The sequence below is a fragment of the Haliotis asinina genome, chromosome 12, assembly GCF_037392515.1.
Source record: "Haliotis asinina isolate JCU_RB_2024 chromosome 12, JCU_Hal_asi_v2, whole genome shotgun sequence".
NCBI lineage: Eukaryota > Metazoa > Mollusca > Gastropoda > Lepetellida > Haliotidae > Haliotis > Haliotis asinina.
In genome coordinates, this window is record NC_090291.1 from 47944962 (window position 1) to 47971859 (window position 26898).

Genomic DNA, 26898 nt, shown 5'->3' on the forward strand with positions numbered 1-26898 from the left:
AGATATTATCCATCAAGGTGAAGAAGAAAGAAATAATTACATGTTCACCTGTTCACCTTGAAAGGTAACATGAATTCGGAAATTGTACTGATTGTAAGATTTCATGATCCCAAAGGATATTCTGTTTTATATATTTTTTGCTGATAGATATACGATACTATTTCATGCCAAGGTGAAATAACATTGATGACAGTATACAGTTCCATTCTATATAGAGATAATATATTTCATGAAACTGATCATTCTAGAATTCTACCCGTGTTTATACATTTCTGGTTTTCTTTTATAGGGAGAGTTCGCCAGGTACAAATGTGAACATCGGTTCTTAAATAATGCAAAAATACCAGTGTCAAAATGTATGATATATCATTTCCCATTATGTTACTGTATCATATATATATTTGCCATATATATATTTTATATGCTAACATGATTTTACAAAAGTTATCTGATTGAAGCAAAAGTCTTCCACGAGCTATCACATATGTCATGAAATTGTTGTGTTTGAAGACATCGGCATTGTCTCCATGTTCAGGAATAGCACTAAATCGGATTTGCAGCTGCTACACTGCCTAGAGATTCTGTTTGCGTCATGACATTTAACCTGTTTTTGATGCTAAATGTCATTAAATCCCAAGATATTTCTCAACGAGTCTACCAAAGGCCGTTAAGGTTTTAGTCGATGCAATAGCCGACAAGGCATTTAGGTAGAATCACTGTTGGCATTTGTACTCCCTGGACTGGTTTCCATAATATTCTACGAAAGACACTCTTGTGGTTAATGAAAAGGTAGTTTTGTGAGTACTGGGTGCGGAAATGGCGAGAGGGTTACATCATTCACAGTTTCACCGATCAATGGGGTAAAACCAATTAAATACTTCATAATATTATCGGAATCGAAATTTTGAATTTAGCGATATCTATGTTTAATTCATTTTCTATATTTTTATCTTTTTATGTATTTATCTGTTTACGTCTAGTGTGGGTATTTTACAAGTACACATATTTATATAATATTTATATAAGCATGTGCTTATGATTCACAATCTAGACAATTTACAGGAGCATTTTGTAGACCACGGCAGTTGTTCCGTGATATGTTCGTATTCGTTCACCGTAATTTCAGATTCCCATTCAAACTTAAGAGGTTAAAGTGAATACATAATTTAGTCTGTGCTTCTCTAAACTAGAATGGTGAAACGAAATTTTCCAAAGTGAATTAGAAAAAATGCCGCTATAGAATAATGTACGGAACTATTAACACTGAAATAAAATTTTAACCAAAGTAAGATATTTACCGAAATTACACTAGCAGGGGCACTTATCTTGAAATCCTGAATACGTCTGGCATCATGTGTTGTTCATGTTAAAATGTCATAGAGGTCGGCTGTGTGAGACTATTTTCCTTTCACTGCTTCAGTAACTGCACAAAACCAGATGATGCTTTCTGGATAGGGGCCAGCGACCAGGTGTACGAATCGGATTTCTACTGGACGGATGGATCTAAAGTCAAGTTTTCAAGTGAGTGCTTCGCCATTATTCAACCTTTACGAACACATCCACCTCCGTCGTAAACACTGACAGAGGACAGCTGCATGTCTATAATAGTGGTGATCAGATACACGGAAATAATCGAAGATCGGTCGCAGTGACTAAACGACTCAAAAGAAAACTCATTTCCATTACTGTTAAGTAATTGTTGAATATTTTAAAAATACTCCACATCTGTGTTCATTTTAAAGAAGCTGGGGCATTATTTCGCATTGGATGTTAAATTTGTAAATGCAATTAGCGCATTTTCTAAATAACACCCCAAATACCAGAGAACCACGTTATACTTATCTGCAATACCAATTTGAAAACAAGAACGAATTCTGAAAAATGACGCTAACCAATTTTTTCAGATGATTGTTCGTTGGTATTGAACCATTTATTCATTGTGAGATTTCAACCAATTCCCAACACCTGCATGTAGACATGTGGCTCAGAGCAATCATCCAGGCACAGCAAATAGAGCAGAGTTTCGTCCCTTGCTTACTTGCTCCGAAAGCCTCTGACAGTATGGTCGAATCCCAGATCGTTCTGATTCGTTTCCTCCTTTGCCACTACCATACCTGTTGGTGTAGGTTTTCCGGAAGACCTGAATCATGTTGGGATTGTGTCCCAAATCTTGCTGATAGAGCGGGGAAATACTTACAGTTTATGCCTTTGCTCGCTGATGACCTGACCCGGTTTAATTCCTCACATGGCTACAGTCTATGAAGCCAAATTCTGTCACCCGCTGTGATATTGCTGAAGTATTGCTAAAGGCGGCGTAAATCCAATCACACCCATTCATTCACTTTATCTGAAATACTGCTCAAACGGGGACCAACGTCTTTGTTTAATGTGGTTATAACATGTGCCTTGCCCGTGGGTACATCTGCAATTTCTTTTATGTCGAGTGGATAGTCTTTAGACACGACTGTCAATCAGTTGATTCAAGTTTTCTTTCAAGTCTTTTTGAGATTGCATATTCCAGCCAGCGATATTATCACATCAGCGTGGTGCCACTTTGCCGATGTTAAGTCATGAATGTTAACTGTATGTAACTTATTTTTGTCTACAGGCTGGTTCCAGGGGTGGCCTGAATACGCGTATTCAAATCGGCAACCCAGTGATGACGGCTTGTCAAATGAAGATTGTGTGGAGCTAAGGAAAACCTTCAATTATCCGCGCAAAGGACGGGGGATTAATAGCAAATTCCGGTGGAATGACCGAAACTGCAACGTGAAGAATCCATATGTTTGCCAGTGCTACAGAAATGGTAAGAAATGTGTGATGAAACCTTTAAAATGAACTTTAAAATTCTGATGGAACTTTAAGATATTTCCACATTAAAACTTTACGGTGCAGATTGGATATATGGTGCTCCTCTTATTACATATATAACAATGTGTGAAGCCAATACTGTTTACAGCGTCATGATGTTGCTGGATTCCTCACTCACTCACTCACCAGAGAGGATCCACGTGAACGATGGTTCTTTCACGACTAATAGTTTTGCTCATGTTATGTATCACATCTTTAAAATGTGCACACAGACACGTGTGGATTATAGTATTATTTCATAGGTAGTCTGATGATTTCATATAGGCTATTGTCCCTACACATTTATAATATCCGGGTCCAGTCCCATACAAACATTTTATCTCATCAATATATTAGTAGGTTTTCAAGTGTTCAAGATCACTGCCCATCAGGGTGGTGTTCAGGGTACATTAACTTGGAACGGCTTAATTTAAAAAATATGGCGTTGGTTTTTGTGGGTTTTTTTCTGCAATTGTTGACATTTAAACGATGTTTTAATTTAACCCGTGAAAGACTGTCGGAAAAGTGGATTCCCCGGAAAATATAGTTAAAGTGACCGTTAAGATTGCGCTACAATCGCCAAGTTCATTCATAGTCATGCTAGTATCGACCATTCCTCCACACATTGAATTGGCTGTTGGGTTTGTCAACATTAAGATGCCTGTGTTGTCAGCACCAGTCACGTGATCTTGTGTTTCAGCAGGTGGTAAAGGTGTGATACCTTCATTACTTCGTGATCTCCTGCCCACACGAGTGAGTGAGTGAGTTTGGTTTTACGCATTTTTGAGCATTATTTGCAATATTACGGTGGGATCACCAGAAATTGGCTACACGCTTTACCCATGTGGGGAATCAAGCTCGGGTCTTCGACGTGATATTCGAACAACTGGACCACTAGGCTACACCAAAGCCTCTCGTCAGACGCGCCATTATGTAACTGGTACAGGGAACGCATTAAATAGCGTTCAGAAGTGATACACATTAATGGGAAATTATATAAATGTCAACTTCTGTGATATGAGTAGTACTCTCTCACTCTGTTAAGTGAATATCCTTCAATTCTACATTTTCTTACGATCAGACATCAAACTGTTTAATAACAACAGTTTTACGTCATTCGCGTTTCTTTCGGAACTAAGTATATTTGTCGGGTAGCGAATTCCTGGCCAAGAAAACATCCAAGGTAATGATCGTTGTCGTTTCACTATTTATTGTTTTTCTTCATGTCTTCTATAACCTAAGCATCCTCCTAACATCCACTCTGACCAGTGTGAATGATAGTATCATTTTATAGATTGTCCGACTAGGGGAATAAGACCTGACTGCAGTGTTGACAAAATATCAATAAACTCGCAGACTCAGTTAGGACGCTCATCAAACACCTGCCACTCCATCTGACTTCCCATCACAGGGAATAATTCGTGCTCGGTGTTTTAGTGTACGTAGTCTGGAAATCCGAAACTGACTCATAGTCGTCATTAATGATACGACGTTTATGATCACTGAATAATAGATAATAATGTCTTTGTCATTTGCAAATCTAGGTGGCAGACATTACTGCCATTATTGATCCAGAAACGGCAACTAGTTATTGTAATTACCCACGGCAGATTGGTAGCGCATGGGCTACGTAACGTAGAGTACATGTCCTGAATACTTTGGGTTCATACAACGACTGGGTGAGTGAGTATGGTTTTACGCCGCTTGCAGCAATATGCCAACAATATCACGGCTGTACACATTGTACGTATGTAGGAAATCGCACCCGGGTCTTCAAGCAGATGACGAAAACCAAGATCAGTAGACATGCTCATTATATACGTGACAATGTCTCTACCAAAAACGCAAACAAATATTCGGAACAGATTCAGAATTGATCTTCAACAACCCACAAGGCAAGTGAAGCGATCAGATGGTCAGTTTCGCTGACTTTTGTATGCATGTAATTGTATCTCAGTTTTGTAGATCGATTACCAAAATGTCAATCACGGATTTATCTGGTCCAAACTTAGTTATTTACTCGTGACCAACATACAAGTGGAATAGTATCAAACAACAAACGAGACGAACGCATTTACTCCAAGCAACACGTCATTACATGTTGTGCAATTCATATACCAGTGTTACAAATATATTCCTGAGCAATCGAAGAGTCTCGGAATAGGCAACCAAAGGATCGTTTGGTCAGGCTCACGTTATGCATGTCAGAGCATCCATTGGCGTGGATCGATGCATGTGGTGTTAATCACTGGATTGCTAAGTACCTACTTAGTTATATGCAGGCATCATAGAGCGAGACTATTGCTGTTGAGTTCAGCTCAATACAACACGCAGAAAATAATAACGCTAGCGAAAAGAAAGGAATAAGTCATGGTATATAAGTTTCGTTGGGTTCTCATAAAGAGACTTCCCTTCGGTGGAGTAGCCCACTGCTTACAGCGTTCGCCCTTCTCGCCGAAGACCCAGCTTCGAACCCCAAGATGGATACAATGTATGAAGCCCATTTCTTTCGTGCCGCGCCATGACATTGGTGGAGTATTGCTAAAACTGCGCAAAATCCACTCATTCACTTCACCTCCATTCGTTCATTAACAGCCAAGATTTCAGTAAGCCGATATGGCCATCGATGCCTTTATCATAAGCTCCACCCACGCCTCGTACTAATTGGGAGACGTCGGGTATGTAGGTTTGGCACTCCGGATCCGTAGCGAGGACGTTTTGTGCTGCTGTCACGATGTGTAGATACGCGGTTCCAGAAATCGATCTGACCCCTGTCGTAATCCCAATGTTGTCTCCCTTCATCACATGGCAGTAGTGAATGAGTACGATTTTACGCCGCCTTTAACAATATTCCTGTAATATCAAGGCGGGGACGCCAGAAATGGGCTTCACATATTGTACCCATGTAGGGAATCCAACTTCGTTCTTCGGCGTGACGAGCGAACGCGTTAACCACTAGGCAACTCCACCGCCGTCTCTTGGCAGGAAAAAAACCCACCTGAGCTGCTTGTTATTTAGTTGCATCTTTTATATCCCACAACAATCTGTATAACCATGGTGCAGTGAGGTCGCATAGCCTCACTCACTCACTTACTCCTGTCTCGCAACCTTCTGTTTTACCACACACGTGAAGATCTGAGCCATCTGCAACCAAAACCTTTTGTCATAGGCAGTTATGAAAGAATCGATTCCTTCACAATGAAATCCGAGGGTCATACATGGGCAACTGCTTCGTTTACAATATATTATTTGCCTTAAATTAGTATATGTAATAAAAGTATTTTTGTGGCTTTTTGTGAGCATGTGGAGTATGAATCTAGCACATGAATGATCCATGAGATGTTATTTACGTTCCATATTAAGTTGCAAATTGACATTTCGATGTATACCCTATGATCACAATAAAGTCTGACGGTTAAGAGATAATCACCTGCACTAACAAAACTGTCAGCTTGTCATCGTTGTTAGGCATGTCTATTTTCAAATCAACCTGGCGGAATAGAAAATATTTTATCAGATATAAAAGATTCACAGAGTACAATAATATTCCAATCAAAGTCAAAGAAATACTCATTTAACATTCTTTTGACGCTTTTCCTTTTGGGTTACATAATTTGTTGTAAACGGGGATAGAGTGGAGTTATATCTCAAATAGCATGCGTCTGTACTTGACTGGAAAGTGTCCCACCACCCCACGAATTGCGAAATACATCAGTTTAGGAAGGTAGTTCAAATTCATAAATATTACGATGCAAGATGTTCGTTCATAACAGTAGTTGGGAATTATACACCGTCCGTAAATGCCTTTATGTAGCAATAGTTTGCTACATGCGCATGCGGCTAGCGTTGGTATAGTCCGTTTGGCACAAAAGCGGACCGATGAATTGGAAAACTAATACACATAAAATACTCAATGAAACGTTAATCATAATCAAAACATCATACGAACTATGAGGGCTTTTGCAGAATGTCTTTCCTAGAAATAAAAAAGTCTAGCATTATTTAAAATATTTGCAGAGTTCACTATTTCTTACGAGGGAGAAGTGCAGAGGAAGGGACAGCCAGGTGCCCGAGAAACCAGACGTAACCGTTCATTGATCACAATTCTAATCTGTAGAATGTCGTGTAGCCAGGCCTTGTAAGGAGTGTGTCGTCATGTTCCGGAGATTTATGTTTTATGATTTTTTATATGTGATCAGACTGTTGTAGATCGTGTTTACGGTATTTTTCTTCAATATTAGATTACATTGATGACGTCATTCCCTTAAAGGGAATGGAGCGATGTGTGTACCAGTTTCAAATTACAGACTTCATTTTGTTATTTTTATATTTAATTTTGATAACAGTAATATTCCCAATACTTTGAATACAATTTAACTAGGATAATCAGGTAACTCTTCATTCCTTAAAAATAACGTGCCTCCGCCACTCTGGGTTCTCTGTCGGCCTCTATTATTGTTAAGGAAAGGAGAGTTATTCGCACATTACCCACTACATAGAATGAAGTTGTGATACAATAATGCATTTAAAGCTTTATTGAATTCCTCAGGTTGGTGATGTTTTGCTAAGTCTGAATGAAAATTACTGGTAGTATATATCAGCTGAAGTGACAGCAGTACAATGAGATTTCTATCCCAAACAGGACACCAATAATTAGTGAATATCTTCCAACCATAGCGACATAACACAACCAACCATTTAACAATGACCACATGCACTGTGTTAAGTGAAAACACATGCACTGTGTTAAGTGAGTTTAATGTGTTCATGAAGGAGTTGGTTAACATGTCACAGTAATTAACTTATGGTTTATTCCCAGTTCCAAAGGGGGAGCTTTTCGCGATACAAGAAAGAAGACAAAATACCAAACTTTATAGGAAGTGTCAAGAGGATGCACAACCATACTAAGAAGTATAACTTCGTCATGAAGCACAATGTGCAGTGTGATCAGATCAAGGGAAGAAGTAACGATACATAGACCACGCCCTTGAAGGGGGTCGGGGGTGGGGCACATTCCGCTTCTTGTCAAACAGAAAACAGTAGATGTCACATTGCTGTTAATTTTTATTGGATTGTAAATTACGTACAGTTTAGATGTGTTGTATATAAATGCAAAATGTTCTGTTGTGTTACGAGCGCAGGCTGGCCACTGCGGTGTTTGTAGGAGTCCCAGCTCATTCATTCATTCATTCATTCATTCATTCCAGCTGAAATATGCACAACCATATTATCCAGCTACTGGACTAGTAAGAGGTGGCCGTATCTTGCCACCTACTCGAATGTCAGAAATGGAATGCAAGTTACAGAATCAAGTCTTTGAAGGGCATTTAGAAGTGAAATACATAAGAATTTTTTTATGGATATCAACTTTTTTATTATGAGAACTCAACGTTTCAGTTTGAAGGAGTGAACATTAACTCCGAAACGTTGTGTTCTCACAATAAAGAAGTTGATATCCATAAAAATCCATAAAAATCTTCATTCTTAAGTTACAGAATGTTAATTATTAATTCAATTATTGACAAGCTGGTGTTTCACACATTCAACACTATGTTCGTGTCTGACACCAACCCTAGAGCGAACAGAACTTATAGTTATTCCGTTAGTTTTAAATTGCAATAATATGATAATGTAATACCGTATATTTTAGTCAAGGACGTTCTTTTTCATTGTTTTGACATTTAAAAAGGTTAATATCTATTAACTATTGACCTTTTCCTGATGAAACTTACCTGGAGATGTTCAAATAGTAGATGTTTTTGTCTGACCAAGTGTATCTAGGCAAATGTTCAGATCACAAGCACTTGTTTGGAAAAATCTAGATCCATGTTCATGTATCACCGGGAAATGATAAATGTAAGTGTATGACACGCGATTCATGTCTCCCTGGTCTTGAGAAACGTCTGCAGTTAGTATGAAGCCAGTATAGCTTTCGTATTGTGTCAATCTAATGTTTAGGTCTTGAGGTTGTTTCTTTAATTCTTGTTTTATATGAATTTCCAACGCTTATCTGGATTATATGCAATATCCGAGTATGGCTGCATCGTCGCTTACACAGGCGTTCCTCGTGGTGGTGAGACGCTGTCGCTGTCAAGACCATTCGCGATTCCTCGTGGCAACGTGGGTTAATGTTATCGCCTACGTTTGATATATTATTTGCGCTGAATGTTAGTCTGTGCGGAAAGTAATACGTGCCTGGTGGTTCTGAATAACATGTGCAGTTCTTGTTGTCTGACCACGTGATTAAGACATGTGCCGTGCTGTAACGGTCTGAGAAAAACCGATATCCGGTTGCATTCAAATCAACATAGTAACGTAAAATGGGCGAGCCAGATTCTGTAGAACGGTTTATTGGTTCCTTCAGTAGTGGTGAAGCAAAGTGTCGTCCATCGAGGCTTCCACGTTAGAATACGACTCCAAGAATCTATCTTCCTCATTAGAGAGATGATTAAGTTACTACTTTTCGATGTGTGACGTTACTTGTAGCATCAAATCGACTTGAGTGCGGCACTAACATAATACAAACCGGCAAAATACAAGAAAGCACCTTCATTCAAAGGTAACAAAAATAACTAAGAAAATGAGCAATTTATGATGTTCTTCTCTGTTCATGTTTTACGTATTTATACTGAGAATATCCTGCTAACAGTTGTCTGGCGAAATGCCGCCTGTTGTGTTTGTGTATTTTGCAACATCATATGGTTCATATTGCCAGTTGAATACGTGTGTAGACAGGTGATAACGCTCAGTGAGCCAATGATAGATTGCCAGACAGATGACACGGAACGAAATGACTCTAAGTGTGCTCTGAAGTCACGTGTTTAGCGAGGCTCGTGTGTCGTTCTTGTTGTTTCACAGGCACATGCGTACAGTGTCCATAACCAGAGCAGCTGTTGGTATTTATGAGGTTAAGTACAGAAGCCACCTTATGGGAAACGCTGTACCATGGCTTTTGGCAACATGGGGGCATTTATACAAGAAGAAATAAACCTAACCCACCTCACAGTTCATCTTGCATCAGCCCACCATCCTGACGTGGATGGTGGGCGTAATAAGTGACTTATGTAGTAAACATATCTAGCCAACAATCAAATCCGTACACTAGTAATTCTAACTTGTCGACTGTCACGCGCAGTACAAAATGTGCAATTAGTATCACGTTGACGAGCTCACTGTGTGTTTCGTTATCCATGTTTTCTCTCAGCAAACCCGTTGTTAAAACTACCGTCAGAGTGTTTAATAACGGAAATTATTCATATCGACTTAATAGTTCGCTACTGTGTACATGACTTATGCAAAATAAAATCCTACCTAATGTGGGGGGTACCCATTACAGCCTGTGTATATACAACAAAGGTTACTAAGTATTGGTGTCAGCTACCCAAACATAGATTACCATATCAGTCCTACATGATGCTTAAGGCACTGGATGGGTGTGGGAGAATTACATGGGCTAGTAAGGTTAAATATGTACTATTTCACTTTGATTTTGGTTACGCTTGGCTTAGCCACAGTGTTGGAGATTCAAACCTTTCCATATAGATAATCGGCAACAGCTGAAGTTATGTCATAATTTACACGAGTCTTGGTACTCTTCTGTGGAATCTTCACCTAAATGTTACGTTTACAAAGCCTACAAATCTTTGCTGGCTGTTAAAAAGCAGTTTGTGTTGTGATTTACCTTTACATTTAAGATCTGCTATCTCCAGATTTAGATGCTCAAATTTTAAAACTGCCCTACATACAGGAAGATAGATACACTAGTACTGAGAGACATCTAAGGCTGTGTAGCCACTGTTAAAAGACTAATGTAAATTGTATTGAGGATGAATATCATATTTTTCTGGAATGTGCACTATATGGAGATATTAGAAGCAAATACCTTATTGATACTTTAAAGAAACCATACAACCATGTGTCTGTAGTCAATATATTAAACGATTCAAACACAAGTATTCTTTACAATGTTGGAAATTTCCTTTATCATGCAGAGAAGATGATTAACTCTGAGGAAGTAAAATCTGATGATGTTTGTATTTTGGGCCATAGGCTGTTTACTGTATAAAAATGTTTGTCTGCAAAATGAACCCGTGCTTTGATGACACCCATTGTAGTTAGCCGTCTGGCTACCCGATAGGATGAAGCTTTTGTTCAGTTTCAACAGACATTTTGCAACAGACCTTTTACTATTACAAATACTTTTCTGCACTATGCGCAGGACTGATATGTACCTGTTTACAAACACAACGGGAAGGTTAATTCCACCGAGAGTTATAGTTCGAACTTGCAAGCTGATACAGAATTTGTCAGTCAATCTTGGCAGTATATTCTATCGATCGATAGTTGCACTCAGCAATATTCCAGCTAAATTTATATCTTGGCGGTCTGTAAATAATCGAGCCTTGACCAGATAATCCAGCGATCAACAGCATGAACATCGATCTACGCAATTGGGGTAAGATTACACCTGTCAACAAAGTCAGCCAACATGACCACCCTATCCCGTTAGTCGCCTCTTATGACAAACATGGGTTGCGAAAGACCTGTCAACAATTGACTAGTACAGTGTCTCAGTAGAGTGTGAATGTTATACGACAGGGTACTGCAGTAGGCTAGTAATATGTCAGTACAATCTCCATGTTATACGACATGCTAGTAATGCGTCATTGCGATATCCATGTTATACGACAGGGTACCGCAGTAGGCTAGTAATGTGTCAGTACAATCTCCATGTTATACGACATGCTAGTAATGCGTCAGTGCGATATCCATGTTATACGACAGGGTACCGCAGTAGGCTAGTAATGTGTCAGTACAATCTCCATGTTATACGACATGCTAGTAATGCGTCAGTGCGATATCCATGTTATACGACAGGGTACCGCAGTAGGCTAGTAATGTGTCAGTACAATCTCCATGTTATACGACATGCTAGTAATGCGTCAGTGCGATATCCATGTCATACGACAGGGTACCGCAGTAGGCTAGTAATGTGTCAGTACAATCTCCATGTTATACGACATGCTAGTAATGCGTCAGTGCGATATCCATGTTATACGACAGGGTACCGCAGTAGGCTAGTAATGTGTCAGTACAATCTCCATGTTATACGACATGCTAGTAATGCGTCAGTGCGATATCCATGTTATACGACAGGGTACCGCAGTAGGCTAGTAATGTGTCAGTACAATCTCCATGTTATACGACATGCTAGTAATGCGTCAGTGCGATATCCATGTCATACGACAGGGTACCGCAGTAGGCTAGTAATGTGTCAGTACAATCTCCATGTTATACGACATGCTAGTAATGCGTCAGTGCGATATCCATGTTATACGACAGGGTACCGCAGTAGGCTAGTAATGTGTCAGTACAATCTCCATGTTATACGACATGCTAATAATGAGTCACTGCGATATCCATGTTATATGACAGGGTAAAACTGTAGTATAATGTGTCGGCAAGGTATCCATGTTATACAACAGAGGCTAGTACTGTCAACACAGCGTCAGAGAAAACACCTATATATTGGCTTGATCATTTGATCTTGTTCATGAACAGTACATTGCCCCATATCAAACCAGATGGACATGATAACATGTAAAGACATCAATAGCAAACAATAATAATGTGATACTGCATCAGGCCCTGCATAACACTGACATGTTTTGATTGTAATATTCGGTTTTTTTCCCAACCAGGGGAAACTCCACCTCCGAAAGTCACCCCTGATGCTTGTGACAACAAACTGGTGCTGAGCAGTGAAGATAACAGTACCGTAGTGTCCAGTCTCGGTTACCCAGGCAACTACAGCAACTTCCTCGACTGCCACATAGTGGTGAGCGGTCCGTATGGCTACAGCCTCGTTGTGGAGTTCGATGACTTTGATCTGGAGGAATCCGAAGGGTAGGTGTTATTTAATCGTGAACAAAATCATCATTTTGAAATAATGGAAAGTGTTACTGCTTAAGGTCTTGGATTAGAACTGGTAAACTATGTAAATCTTACATGCAGACCTTGAAACAAAAATATCCAAGAAAGTCCATGGTCGTCACATTTACACAGTTGAAGAAATTCTCACGGTTCCTTTTTCATTGTATTGTATTCTTTCTGTTATGAACTGTTCTCTTCTGTTAAATATGTTGATATCAGAGACTAGTTAATAATCTACTGATGTGTCAAAGTTCTTTGGCGAGCTAGGTTTTGTTATATTGTTACGTACGCCCCATGATACCTCGATGCTTCGTTACATCTCTAGTTGTAACTCTGAAATGAGGATTTGAGTGTGACTGGCTGTCTGAAAAGAAGTTGGATACCTTTGTTTGTGTACATACCGTATGCGACGGGATGTGGCAGTGTCTGTTAGTTTTTATGTTACTCAGTTATTTCCCTTATCTTGCGTCTAATCATACTTCCTGATATTTTGGTCACACCAGCATTTATCCTGAGGTAAATCTGGGCAAGAGGTATCTCCCCTTATCAAATCTAATTCATGTATGCTGTTGCAATTGGCAATAATGTTGATACCCTCTGGTAACATTTTTTTTCATTGATGAATCGATTTCTGTATGTATTCCTGTTTTTAGAAGTTAATGCATGCGTCAAATCCTACATGCTGCATTGGAAATTGATTTTCATGCTTTATTTCATATCAGTACTGAAATATCTTTATTAAAAACACATACTGAACGATAAAAGTAACCCATAGTTTACTTTTATGAGAACATTAATTGACATACTTTTTTTCACAGACGGTGCTACAAGGGGCGCCACTTGAATATTGACTATTTTTATTACATAATTAGATTTGGGACACATTGTTACATAAAACGATACTAAGTTTAGCAATTTCTTGACATTTTGATAAGTAGTATACAGTCTCCTTAAATGAACAGTTAAAGCACGTGAAGCTATGATTGTAAATCATTACCCTCACGGGTGTTTTTAATGTTGCGATTGCCTTTCACGAAAATGCCTATTTTTTTCCCCTGTTTTTCAAGGTGTAGGTACGACTACCTGACGATCAGCCCCTTTCCATGGAATTCCACATTAGCCGAACACTCAACAAGGTTATGTGGAAATTGGACGTGGAAGCAAAAGCTTTTACGGAAAGTGATTCCGAGCAACATTTTGTTTCTGCATTTCTCAACGGATCATTCTTACCGGAGCCCAGGATTCAATGCTACTATCAGTCTAATAAAGGGTGAGGTCTTAAGTAAACGAGGTATAATGATCGTTATAATTATACCCAGGGACCATTGGTACATGATCTCTGTCATACTGGACAAGTAATTTAAACCAGTTGCAACTATGAGATCAGTACTCATGACATCGAGCACTTGATAGTCTCGGCCTGACATTGTTTACAGATTTTTCATATAGCTGGAAGATTACCGAATCCAGCCATAAACGGATTAGAGTAATGCCGTAATTTATGACTGACAGACAAACACACAGACAGACTGTGTATCTTAGTGATTGTGTGTCATCATGTCCCCATAGGGCTGATCATCTTATATGTGAATCCATGAAGATCCGCGTTGGAACTGATCTACAGTAACCAATGTTTGTCGTACGAGGGGACTAAGGGAATCGGGTAGTCAGACTCGCTGACTTGGCTTGCACATGCCATCGTATCCCTATTGTGTAGATCGATACTCATGCTGTTGATCACTGGATTGTCTGGTCCAGACCCGATTGTTTACAGACCACCACCGTGTAGCTGGAACATTGCTGAGTGCGACGTTAAACACCAACAAGCCAAACCAAATCATGGTACACGTTTGAGTCACTCGATTACTTACAACTAATTTGCCTTTAGGACGTCTTAATATGGCAGACTGACATTCACTAATGTTCAGCGCTCCATTTGTTGGCTGGTTTCTTGTTTAACAACGCACTCAGCAATATTCGAGCTATATACTTCTCGCCAGGCGTTGACATTTCAGATTCACCAAACAATAAACTTTCTTTCAGGAACGGGTCGATGTGATGACGAACACTGGGACTTCACGGAGACAGCGTGCCTTAAAGGAAGCTCACATCCGCTATCTCTTACGGAGGCTGAAATAACCTGCAGCACTAATCATCGGTCGAGTCTGTTGCTTGGCGCCGGTTTTCAGGATTTCTTCCTGGTTGCAGCAAAGTTTCAAAGTGGCAATGGTCAGAATTCCATTTGTTTCTTGTTTCACAGATTCACATGATGTCATCATGTAGCAGACGCTGTATTGATCGACTTAATCCGTCACGATAAGACACCAGAATGGCGCGCAAACGAGCGTTATATCGGAACAACCTGTCAATTTCTGCCTTTTGATTCGAGTTTGAGATTACGTTTATGTAAGGTCGCAACCTTTCGCTTCGATCCATTGAATATCGAATTTGGCACCTTTCAATTCCCGATAACCGTTATGACTGTTTCGATTCCATATATGAATACCAATTTAAATTATTTCCAGACATCCAGAACATAATTTTGACTCCCAACTCGAGCAGTTTACTCCCAACTCGAGCGGTTTCGTTTTGGAATAAGGCGAAACGTGATTGTTTGACGCCCTTCTAAGTAGGAAATGGCAATTGCTGTTTGTAAACATCGCCACGTTGACAATGGATTCACGTCGATAAAAATGATATTGATGTTTTTACTTGCATGAAGAATCGAATGGAAAATCGAATTGAGGGTACAATATGGAACTTCTAATTGGATCGAGGCCTGGGTTCATCGTTGCCACCCTACATTTATGCCCATTCTGATCAACCTGTTTGTCATGATATGGTGTTATACAAGACAATCAGATGTAATCTACATTTTGAGCTCATATCCAAATGTAGACTGTTTTCTTTGCAACATTTTGACTATGTAAATTTTTCATATGTTTAATATTCAAGATTCTGAGGGCCAGGTGTTTTGGTACGACATACAGAACGATACATGTCAAGCACTTCGCGTCAGCCAAAGTGTCATGTATGGAAACATTTTCGTGCCAAGTGGGATCAACGTCGAGAATATTTCCTGTAACGACACCTTGCATTTCGTGTGCTACAGAAACCTCACAGGTTGGACATCATAAACACATAATTATATCTCTTTGTTTGCTTTAATGTCGGTGATCGTGAAACATTTCCAGAATATAATCAATGGACGGTTTGTAGATACATGCGCCTGAAAGCGTACTTTGTGTGCATCTCAAAGTAGTTTTTGCGGTTACCTACAGTATCGACCACACCAGTGCCTGGAAGTTGAATATGCTACTTTAAATAAAGGTTGTGCTTGATGTAAATCGTCCGTATCCTTTCAGATGTGCATCAGACAGAAGAACCAAGTGTCATCACAAGTCGGCGAGGTAGCCTGAGCAGTGCAGGATACCCAGAAAAAGGCTACACGAACGACTTGAAGCAAGTCTGGCATTTACAGTCGGACCTGAATTACAGAATCCTTGTCACGTTGGTGGATATAGGTCTGGAGTATCAGGAAAACTGCCTCTATGACTTTTTGGCATTCAGATATACAATACCAGAAGGTCGTTACTGCGGAACTACAAATGTCTCACGTCACTTCCTGTCCGTGGACAATGAAGCGGAAGTGACATTCGAAACGGATTATAGCATCCAAGAACCAGGATTTCTGTTGTCGTGGATGTGGTTGGATATGACCGAGTGTACTAACAAAACACTGACAGAGGAATATGGAAATATCTCCAGCTTCAACTTTCCGTACGCTTTTCCAGATGTCATGGATTGTCAAATTGTCATTCAGGGACTCCAAGGCAATAGGGTCTATCTGGAAATTCAGTATCTGACTCTATCAGTCGGTCAAGGAAACTACCTTGAGGTGTTTCTTGCACAAGAAACATCCCTGAAAATCAGTAACTCATCTGCCGTGTCTCTACCAATACGCCTAGTGTCGAGTTCAACGAATATGACATTAATCTTGAAATCCTCATTTGTTCCTGCAAACTATGGATTCTCTGGGACATACAAACAACGTGAGTTACATTTTCATTCACACTGTAATATATATTTATCGCGTTGGTTTTTACCCCTCCACAATCCCCTATATGGTGCTCCAAAGTATAACAAAATGTTTCACTGTATATATTGCGAAAATTGTCGCATGAGGTGTTGTCGGTGTTTGCTTAAGTGGTTTCAAAAAGTTGCACCACACATTAACGTCTTTTTATCAAGGACTGTGTTCTGTCTCCACATAATATTCGTAAGCAGCTCTGCAAGGGACATAACTCTATACGGTTCGCCTGAAATAATGTTCATCCGGTAGACAAGACGAGAATGGATTTAATACAACACTGCATTTGTTCATTCGAACTTTTTCAGAGAGCATATTAATGTAAATGCGTATGTTTTTGTTTTGAAGAGATTATATAATTGCTTCCCGGAGGGGTGATACTTTTATTGAGAAAAATGCCTTATTATGAGAAAAAGATGTGGTGTGAAAGAGTACCTTTACTATCATAAATGTGTTCTGGGGCCTAGATTTTCGAATCTCTCTTAGCGCTACATGTAATATAGTCGTATGTGCCCTACGTTAACATTAACCGACGACTATCTTAGTGCTAAGAGCTCTAGTCATGCCACAAAGGGCGGGTTCGATTCCCACGTCGGTACAACGTGTGATGCCCATTACTGGTGTGCTGTTCTGGAATATTGCTCAATATGGACTAACACATGCTCACTCACTCAATATAGCAATTTGTTTGAAATGTGAATGTTTGTTTCATGCAGTTTCTCCGCCATACAGCGTACCAACAAATACAGTGAGGATCAACCTAAATCAGAAAACATATGTAACAAGCTTAAACTCCCCACTGGCTTATCCCCACGATGTCCGTGAATCTATCATTTTCCGTGCTCCGATTGGTCACATGTTGGCTTTGACATTCACCTCAATGCATCTTGAACCCTCGAGGAACTGTAACACTGATTACATTAGACTCCGAGATGTTTCACTTGGCATGTCATCAACCAGAACGTTAACGACAGTCTGCAGTGACAACATCAACAGCACCAACATTACCTCTGCAGTGGTAGTGTCTATTTACAACAGACTGGAACTATATTTTGTGTCTGGGCATGAATCTAAGACGCCGAATAGAGGTTATGCGGCCTTTGTAGAAGCGATTGAAGGTAAATACCATGCATTTTTAAAATTTTCAAATGATTCTCACTCACCATTATCTAGAGACATAAATGTTATAGTACATTATCAGTGCCGTATATGGTCATGCCAGTTTGCATGTACCTTCTCTCGTGCTCTCAGACTCTTGCTGTTCTTGAAGTCATCTTGAAGTCTTGAACAAGCATTATGTAGATGGAATAATTATTTTTTCAACATTTATGAGATAAAAATGTCACAGTGCAAATATCACCTTTTGTGTAACTATACCTTGAAAACGTATAATTTTATTATGTCTAGTTTCTAATTTGATTTTTTTAAAAATCTTGTGCATTGATCAATGCAAACAAGAGTAGAATTGTTTAGGAAGAAGTGCTAAACTAACCATTTCACTCGATAAAACTATTTGTTATTTTTCGGTGGACGTTTAAGACTCATTATGATCTGATTGTGTACAGTCTGTAATTGCTTAACGTGAATTAAAAAGGGCATGTACAGTCACAGGTCGATGAAGTGACCATACATATATTGAGTTAACCGAAGTTCGACACCACCATACAACCTCTAGACGAGGACTAGGCAAAGTTTCGGCTTTGACTTCGAGACAAGAACACGTTCGACGCCACGGTATTTGACGGTATCTTCAAACCAATACATGATTACAAATGTTTGTATTTTTTCTTAGATCCTGAATATCTGAACAAGACAACAAGCGTGAAGGACGCGGTCTTTGATTCCTGTATTGAGCAGCCCTGTATAAATGGAGGCAAATGTCAAAAGATATCGGAAAATGAGTCGGAATGTGAATGTCCTGGATATTACACTGGTAAATCAATATTTCATATCAACATTAGCCGCTATCTAATGAAAACCTAATGAAGATGGTAAGGATATATATATATATATATATATATATATATATATATATATATATATATATATATATATATATATATATATATATATATATATATATATATATCCAGTAGGTATCATATTCTATGTGTGTACTGACTGAGGTGAGCAGCAAGATAGACTGGTCGTTTTATGTATATGTTTGTGATCTTGAATACGATACCTTTATCCATCCATCTATTCATCCATGTGTCATTTATATCTCCTCCCCTTTGCTTTTGTGGATAGTCAGTGGGTGCATTTAACTTTACGCCGCTTTTAGAAATACTCAAGCAATACCACGCCGGGGAACACAAGAAATTGGCTCTGCTTATTACACAGATGTAGGGAATGGAACCCGGGTCATCGGCGTGTCATGCGATGGCTTTAACCACTAGGCTACCCCACTTCCGTCTTCTGTGGTAGGCCGTGGTTGGTTCAGTCGTCTTCAACTCTTAGTATTTTAATTTATATTTTGTTCTCTCACACTACAATAATATATACTGTGTTATGCTGTCCTTAATTCACCGTGTATGTTCTTTTCGTATATCATGCAGATAGTAGATAGTCGTTTTTTTTCTGTCTGTGAGACAAACATCTGTGATGGAAGGTTTTTTTTCTGTCACAGAAGCAAAGTCATAAGGGAATCCACACTGATCCACACGATTTGTATCCTGTGATCGATTTGTACCGGGGTAGGGGTTGGGGTCGCTATGTGGTTAACGCGTTTGCTCTCACGCCAACGTGGTTGTCCTATTTGACGCTCGTTTCTGGTTGTCCTCGCCGAGCTAATGTTCCGTTATAAAGCCATACTCAATCACTCACTCGATTTTTATCTAATTATTCACTCAGAGTGACTTGTTTTTCCAGGCTTATTTTGCCAGGTAACTCACTGTCAACTGACACCTTGTGTGCATGGTCAGTGTGTACTGACCAGTAACAGCTACTTCTGTGCATGCACCCCGGGGTTCTGGGGACCGCGCTGTGATAGAGACCCCCAGGGATGTCGCATGACCTTCTGTGGAGGGAACGGGGACTGCAGCGGTAACATCACCAGCTCCCCACAGTGTGACTGTGACGACTTCTGGGAAGGTAAGTAGGACACCTGTAGACTCTTGTGGAAGCCTTTAATTCGAATCACTGGGATGGGTGGTTGCTGGCGGAAGAGATAGATTGCCTGAAAACACGCAAAATATTTCGATGAAAGGAGGTTCTTATGTTCATTTTATAATAATTTTACTTTTTTCACACATACAACAAACATATCACACACGTACGAGCACACACACATAAATAAGTAAATGCAAGTCAATAAAGTACAATAAAAAGTAAGTATATTAAACACAACAATACCAGAACAACAAGTGGTCGGGCTCTTATTGGGAAGGCATCTTTATGGTTTCAGTTTAAAACCCCGTACATTGATGATGTTATCTATACATATGCAACTAAAAGGAATTCGTTTTGAATCAGAGCCCTTGACAATAGTTCACATAGATAAGAAAATATGATAAAATATGATGTAATATAAATATGTGCTACAAATAATCAAGTGATCAAGATAATAACTGGTCATTCAACATTTGTTTAAACGTGCAATACCTTGACGTATATGGTGTTTAAAGCCTCGCAACTTTCTCTTTCTAACCTCACTTCGCCTGGAACAGTGTTATTAATTGTTAGAAACATACCCATGATAACATTTTGGGTTATATTATAATTTTATATATTATAATTATATATTATTATACCATATTTATTGAGCATTTACTAATTTATTCAAGCGTGCTTGTACGCAATATACATGATAGGAATGTGTGTTATATGTTAATATTATGCAGCTTGTTGTACCTCTGCAGGCGACAATTCCTAAACTGTAATGTAAAATTTATTTTGATATTGGTAACACAATGTGGACTTGCAATGCGAACATATATCATGATAACAGAATCAGTAAAATTTGAAACCTTCAACTCTCTTACTTATGCACGCGTTTAACATTTTAAATACATTTTTAATACAAATTGAGAAAAATGAAACCTATTTATTTACGCTTGCATTCCAAGGACTCTTAGGTTGGACTGTTAAGTAAAACAATTAACAATTTACGTTTAGTGTAACTGCCACAGAACAACGCATGGACATTCATGTAATTTAAACTAATAATAGTTCAAGGTCTCTGGAAGATAAAACAATCGGCATGCCAAGCCGATTTCAGTATTCTTCCACTTGCGTCAGTATCACCATGGTAACAAGGATCTATTGCTGCCACCTTACGGTAGTAGATCAATCCAGATGTTCTATACCTTGTTAATGGTTCATTTTATTGCTTTCGTTTGGCGAGGCGGTGATTTTAATATGCGAAACTTTTATTCCTTTAAATTATATTCATTGTTTGCTAGCATGCATATTGTTATAATTCTTTCTTCTCAGTAGTTGATGTGAACACGTCACTTGACTTTGCATGTATTTTTGACGAATACCAGTTAGATATGCGAAGCTTTTCGCGAACATCCGTATGATCGGGATAGTGTTGATAACAATTATCGTATGATATATTTGGAGTGAGGGGTGAGTGAGTATAAATTTAAGCTTCTAGCAAAGCTTCACGCTGGGAGGCACATACATTCAAACCACCTTTCAATGACCGAACGTTTTTAAATAAATATCAACGTGATAAACAAAGTAAAGAGAAAATACCACTAAGAGTGTTTCGTGAACACGTATACTAATGTCGGAATCGTACCGAACTTGTGATTGGATTGTCTGGTCTTCACTAGACTATTTACAGATCGCCGTCATATGGCTGGAGTGCGGCGTTGATCAACAAGCAAAGAAATCCACAGAAAGTATGGAAACATATGTGCCCGGGAAACATATCATCATTTAAAACAGCAGAATAGTATTCGGGTATTTACAGAAGGTTTAGTGACAGAAATTCAGTGTATGCTTTCTTTGCAGGTTCTCAGTGTAGGAAGCCGCTAGAAAACTCGAAGATGACTGTGGCAATCGGACAGCGTCTGTTGGGAGAACCCATCTGGATTGGACTCATCGTCATCCTCAGCGTCCTCCTCGCCTTCGGCATCTTCTACGTCATTCGGCGGAAGTGTGGCAAGCATTTTACTTGTTGTGATATCCAAGTCAAGAAGAAGGAGAAGACAGGTAGGCAGATATGTATGTAGTTCATATGAATAAACTCGTATTCCAGCCAAGCCCTGTACACCTTTGTACAGTGCGAAGTCGTCTAGTTATATGCTGGATTAATATGTGTGTTTTCCATAAGTGCACGGATATGACTGATAATGTTTTTGGGTAATTCTCACGTGGTATTACAATATTTTATAACAACGTCTCGTATTTGAAGTTGAATATATAGACGTTCATCAGCTGGCTAGCTCTCCTCGAAACGTTCGTAGCCTTACGAACTTGTTAGGCCCATTCGTAACTCACTGACTATGATCAAAGTTACGAATTTTGAGGACTACGCACGTTTCGAGAAGACTGCCCTGGCAATGACTACCTCACCTAACCAAATTCAATGATCAGCGATATGTCCTCACATTGAGTCACAGGTCATAGTCCTAACATTCTTTTGAGCTCAAGATGTTTTAAAAGAGGATTAAAATAAAGATGATCCATAAACGAGCAGTTGGGTGTACGTCTGTAAGGTATACATAATGAAACGAAAGTTGAACCCAGCAAAGATGGCACTGGAGTAAAATCCAAAACCAGTTGATGCTGAATATGGATTCATATGAACAGTGAACCGCGGGTTCATGCTTCTGCTTAGTGAAGTGCTGGGAACCGGTATAATGCCGTTTGAGACTGTGCAGTTGGGTTTTCAGATGCCATTCAAGACAGTATGGAGCAGTGTGAAACCTCCCCATTTGAATCACCGAATTGACGCCCCTTTCTGTTAGAATAATCCGTCAAATGTACATTATCTTCCTGAAAGGCCACGCGGTTATATCTTCCCTATGAGACATTAAGGGTTAAAGGTCACATATACTCTAATAGGGTACAAATGCAAAATCAGTTGCTGACATCGTTATAAATGAAACCCCGTCATTAAAACTGTTCATTTCGATCTTTAATTACCTTAAATCGACCTTTTTCTCAACAGTGCACAATTCTCAGCCGCAAACGAAATTTCAACCAATCACAGCGGCGCGTCTCCGTGACGTAATAGTGGGTGTAGAAATGAGGGTCTGTGTAGTAACCATCTATATTTCAGGGGTTAAACTATTTCGTTTACAGGTTTTACAAACCTGAAATCGCGAAAGCTGTTGAGAAAAATGAAACCTATCTGTTCTCACAATCTACTATCATTTAGTTTTTTCTCCTGCTTTACCTAGTTGTCGAGTTACAACCCTTGTTTTCAAAGACGATTCTGTCAAAATCACTTGGTGTCGCTAGGTTGTAATCCGTGTTAGGTGGTATAAACCTTCACGTTATTTGTCATTATTCACTTGATGCTCGGTTAATGAGTATAATTAGTGGTAACGCCACTTAGATTACCCGACAAAGGCCCACATTTGGCATTTCCTTTGTCTGGATCGATCAAAGGATTAACCGATAACACACTGATTGGTTAATTAGCTTTATGGGGATTTAAATGGGGGATTTGTCAAAAGGTAGTGTTTATGTATGTACATTTCCTAATCTATAATGAATACACTCTGTCGTGTCTGTGTCTATGTATAACAACACCCATCTTTCAAAGGATTAACCGCCAATACATTGATTGAATGCTCATTATTGGCTAACTAAACAACTTTTTAAAAAGAATGACGCACATTATGCAATTAGTTGCCAGGTGTGCTATCTTGGGTAACCAATGAGACTATACAGCAATGTGAAAAACCTGAAACGATACATGACGTTTTCGTATATTAGAATGTTAAAAGACATATCACTTGGGAAATCTGCAGATGAATTATATATCACTTGTTTTTGTGGATATTGATGGATACATTCCTGGAAGAAGGTAATAGCCTAGCATTGCTCCTATAACTTTAATTTTAATATGTGCATGCATTTTTGTTTTTAATAAGTTGTCGTAGCTTTCAACAGAATTATTGTTAATGACGCAGACGACATACACTAGGGCGTGCGAGCGAATTATGATTCATATAGGAAATCTATGAAATGTCTGCATATTACATTCCTGTTATACATTCGCAGATCGCTTCTTTTTATTAAGTTTCAAAATGCATGCAAGTATGCTTATAAAGTAATCAGGATTATGAGATCAAGTATAAAGACGTATATTGACAAGTGTCCACATACTTGTGAGTGAACGTTACAAACCAAGTAAATTTAGCAAGTGAAGAAATTTATCGCGCAGTATTTTCACTTCGACCCCGACCTCGCTTATGTTATGTTACAGGTTGTGTCATGCAAACTCCTTTTGGTAATGATTCAGTACATATTTATGTAGTTTTGATTTTCTAACTTGATGAGAACAAACCATACATAATCTCATTAATTCAAATGGATTTGACTTCACGATTTTCAAAAATAGCGGCGCCCTGTCTTGGGATGAATGCTATTTAAGTTTGTTTTCACCGACTTACAAAGGGACAATTACTTTCTACTGGTAGTGAAATATGTATTTTATTGATGGACAATAGGATTTTGCATGACATTACTTATAACAGTGTCACTCTTGGAAGTGAGGTGGAGGTCAATACAACATTGCTTGCAATATACATGTCACTTCGACCCCACCTTGCTTCCTTGATTCAAATGCATATTTAACTACTAGTAAAAAGTAGTTTTGATTTTCTAATTTGATGAGAAGAATTCATAATCTCAATATTTCTAACGGACTTTAGCCCGTGACTTCACGATTTTTATAAAATGGCGGCGCCCTGTCTGAGGATGAATGCTATTTAAAGGTCACATGCAACCAAAAAATCAAACATAATTAAAACACATTTATCACTTATTCATGACATATAATATACATTGCTGCTTTTAAAAACACAAATAAACAAAATTATAAGTGTACAATCGCGATTCAAAAGTGCAATATTTTGTACTTGGGCTTACTTCCCCGGAAACAAAGCCCTCGGGAGACCGAACCCAGTCGCTGCGGGTGGATCTGCACTCAAGTGTAACGACGGCTTCCGATTGGCTGTTTCATTTGCTGATATGCTGAGGGTTCATTGTGTGTACAGGAAGATGATCTGTTTGATGGGTATTTTAGAAGTATGGCGAGTTACAAGAAAGTAAGATTGTTTATGGATAACAGCTTCTTTTTGTGTACTTGATGTGCCGTTTCAGTATGGATTCATATACTGTTGTCAAACAAAAAATCATATACACTAAAAGAAGTTGTTATCAATGAAGAATGTATATAGAGATGTTAGGTTTTGAAAATACATGTTCTCTGAATTTGCACTCGATCCAATCAAAAATCATCTCAGTAGAGTAGTCATTCGTCCAAGTACAAAGCAGGACTTGAAACTGACGAGAGTTTGCACCAGTTTCCGTCAGATCCAGTCATCCAAAAAACATGACATGTGTATCACACCTGCCTAATTACATAATGTGGCAGAGACGGGACTCGGGTGCACGAGTCATAAATCAATTTATTTCCTTTATGTCGTATATTCTGATAGGTGTTAAGTTCAAATTGCACGTGGTCAATGACAACAAGCTGTGTACTGCATGTTGTCTTTAACAGACAGAGAGTCAGACATATAGGTGTGAATAAACCAGACACTGACTTTTTTCTGAGACAGAGACTGCTTACCACAATCAACAAGTTTTTTTTACGTAACGAGTAGATTATTTACTTGTTTGTGTACACAACCAAGATTAGACTACTGCTCACGACCTCAGACTCTGGGCATGCATACTGTTTCACGCTCCGCGATCCTATTCACTGCGCATGGGTTATGAACGCAGCGTAGCACAACTGCTGAAACCAGTTTCCCCCCAGCACTGGGGGGAATTTAGTGAAACGTTTGAACTCCGATTTCGCGGGCTTTTCTTTCATCGCGTTTTTTTTCAACTTTATAGGTTGAATTGGCATTTTTTATGATTTGTTTCGGTAAGTGCATACCGAAAAGTACCAGAATCTGCAAAGTTGTGTTTTACGTTGCATGTGACCTTTAAGTTTGTTTTCACCGACTTAAAAAGTCAAAATTACCTTCTACTGGTAGTAAAATATGTATTTTATTTATGGACATTAGGATTTGCTTATAACATAACAATTTCAGTCTTGGAATCGGTCAATATAAGGGGTCAATATAATATTACTTACGATAATATTGTCACTTCGACCACAACCTCGTTTCCGAGGAAGAAAGCGATATATCCATGCAAAATCCTTTTGGTCAGCAGTGTGTAGTAAGCAGTCTTGATTTTATAAACTCGATGAAACTTCAACTCCATTTTCTATCCTGGAAGCGTGGTAGGGGGCGAACCATCCGATTTAGTATATACCGCAGGCTTCCAGGAAGCTCACTTCGCACACACTAACAACCAATTTAAGCGCAAACTACGGAGTCTGGTGGACATCTGTGCATAGTGACACCATCTCCCGACCATAAGGAACATTAGACGGCAACACAACAATTCGGCATGTCTTTGGTGACGTCGAGAAATCAGCAAAATGACGAGCTTCCTACACATTTTCTATACATTTAACGGGAAATCGTTCCTTCTATGACGTCACTGTAGGGCTCTGGCGACAGAGTTACGTAACCTGTCAGTGGTTTCGTTTGCGGGCGAGAGAGAAGCAGACGGCTTTTAGCAACTTTTAAGCAGCGCTTCGTATTAATTAACCACTTTTTTTTCTAAAAAAAATGGTGTTTCGTTTATGACTAACCAAAAGTCTTTCATATGCAGTGATAAAAAGAGTACCAAAAAATTGAGTTTAGTTGTCCTTTAAGACGTGGAAAACTGCGCTTGTCAGTCTTACGTTCATGTGAATGATATAAACCATTCTTCAATATGATACACATACTTTTATCATCCACATGTCAAAAATATTTTAGACTCACAAGTTTTTG

At 39.0% G+C, this 26898-nt stretch overlaps 1 pseudogene; it reads left to right on the forward strand.

Annotated features, from left to right (window-relative positions):
• The window catches only part of LOC137258826 (uncharacterized), a 66386-nt pseudogene that overhangs the window by 23414 nt on the left and 16074 nt on the right, over positions 1–26898 (forward strand).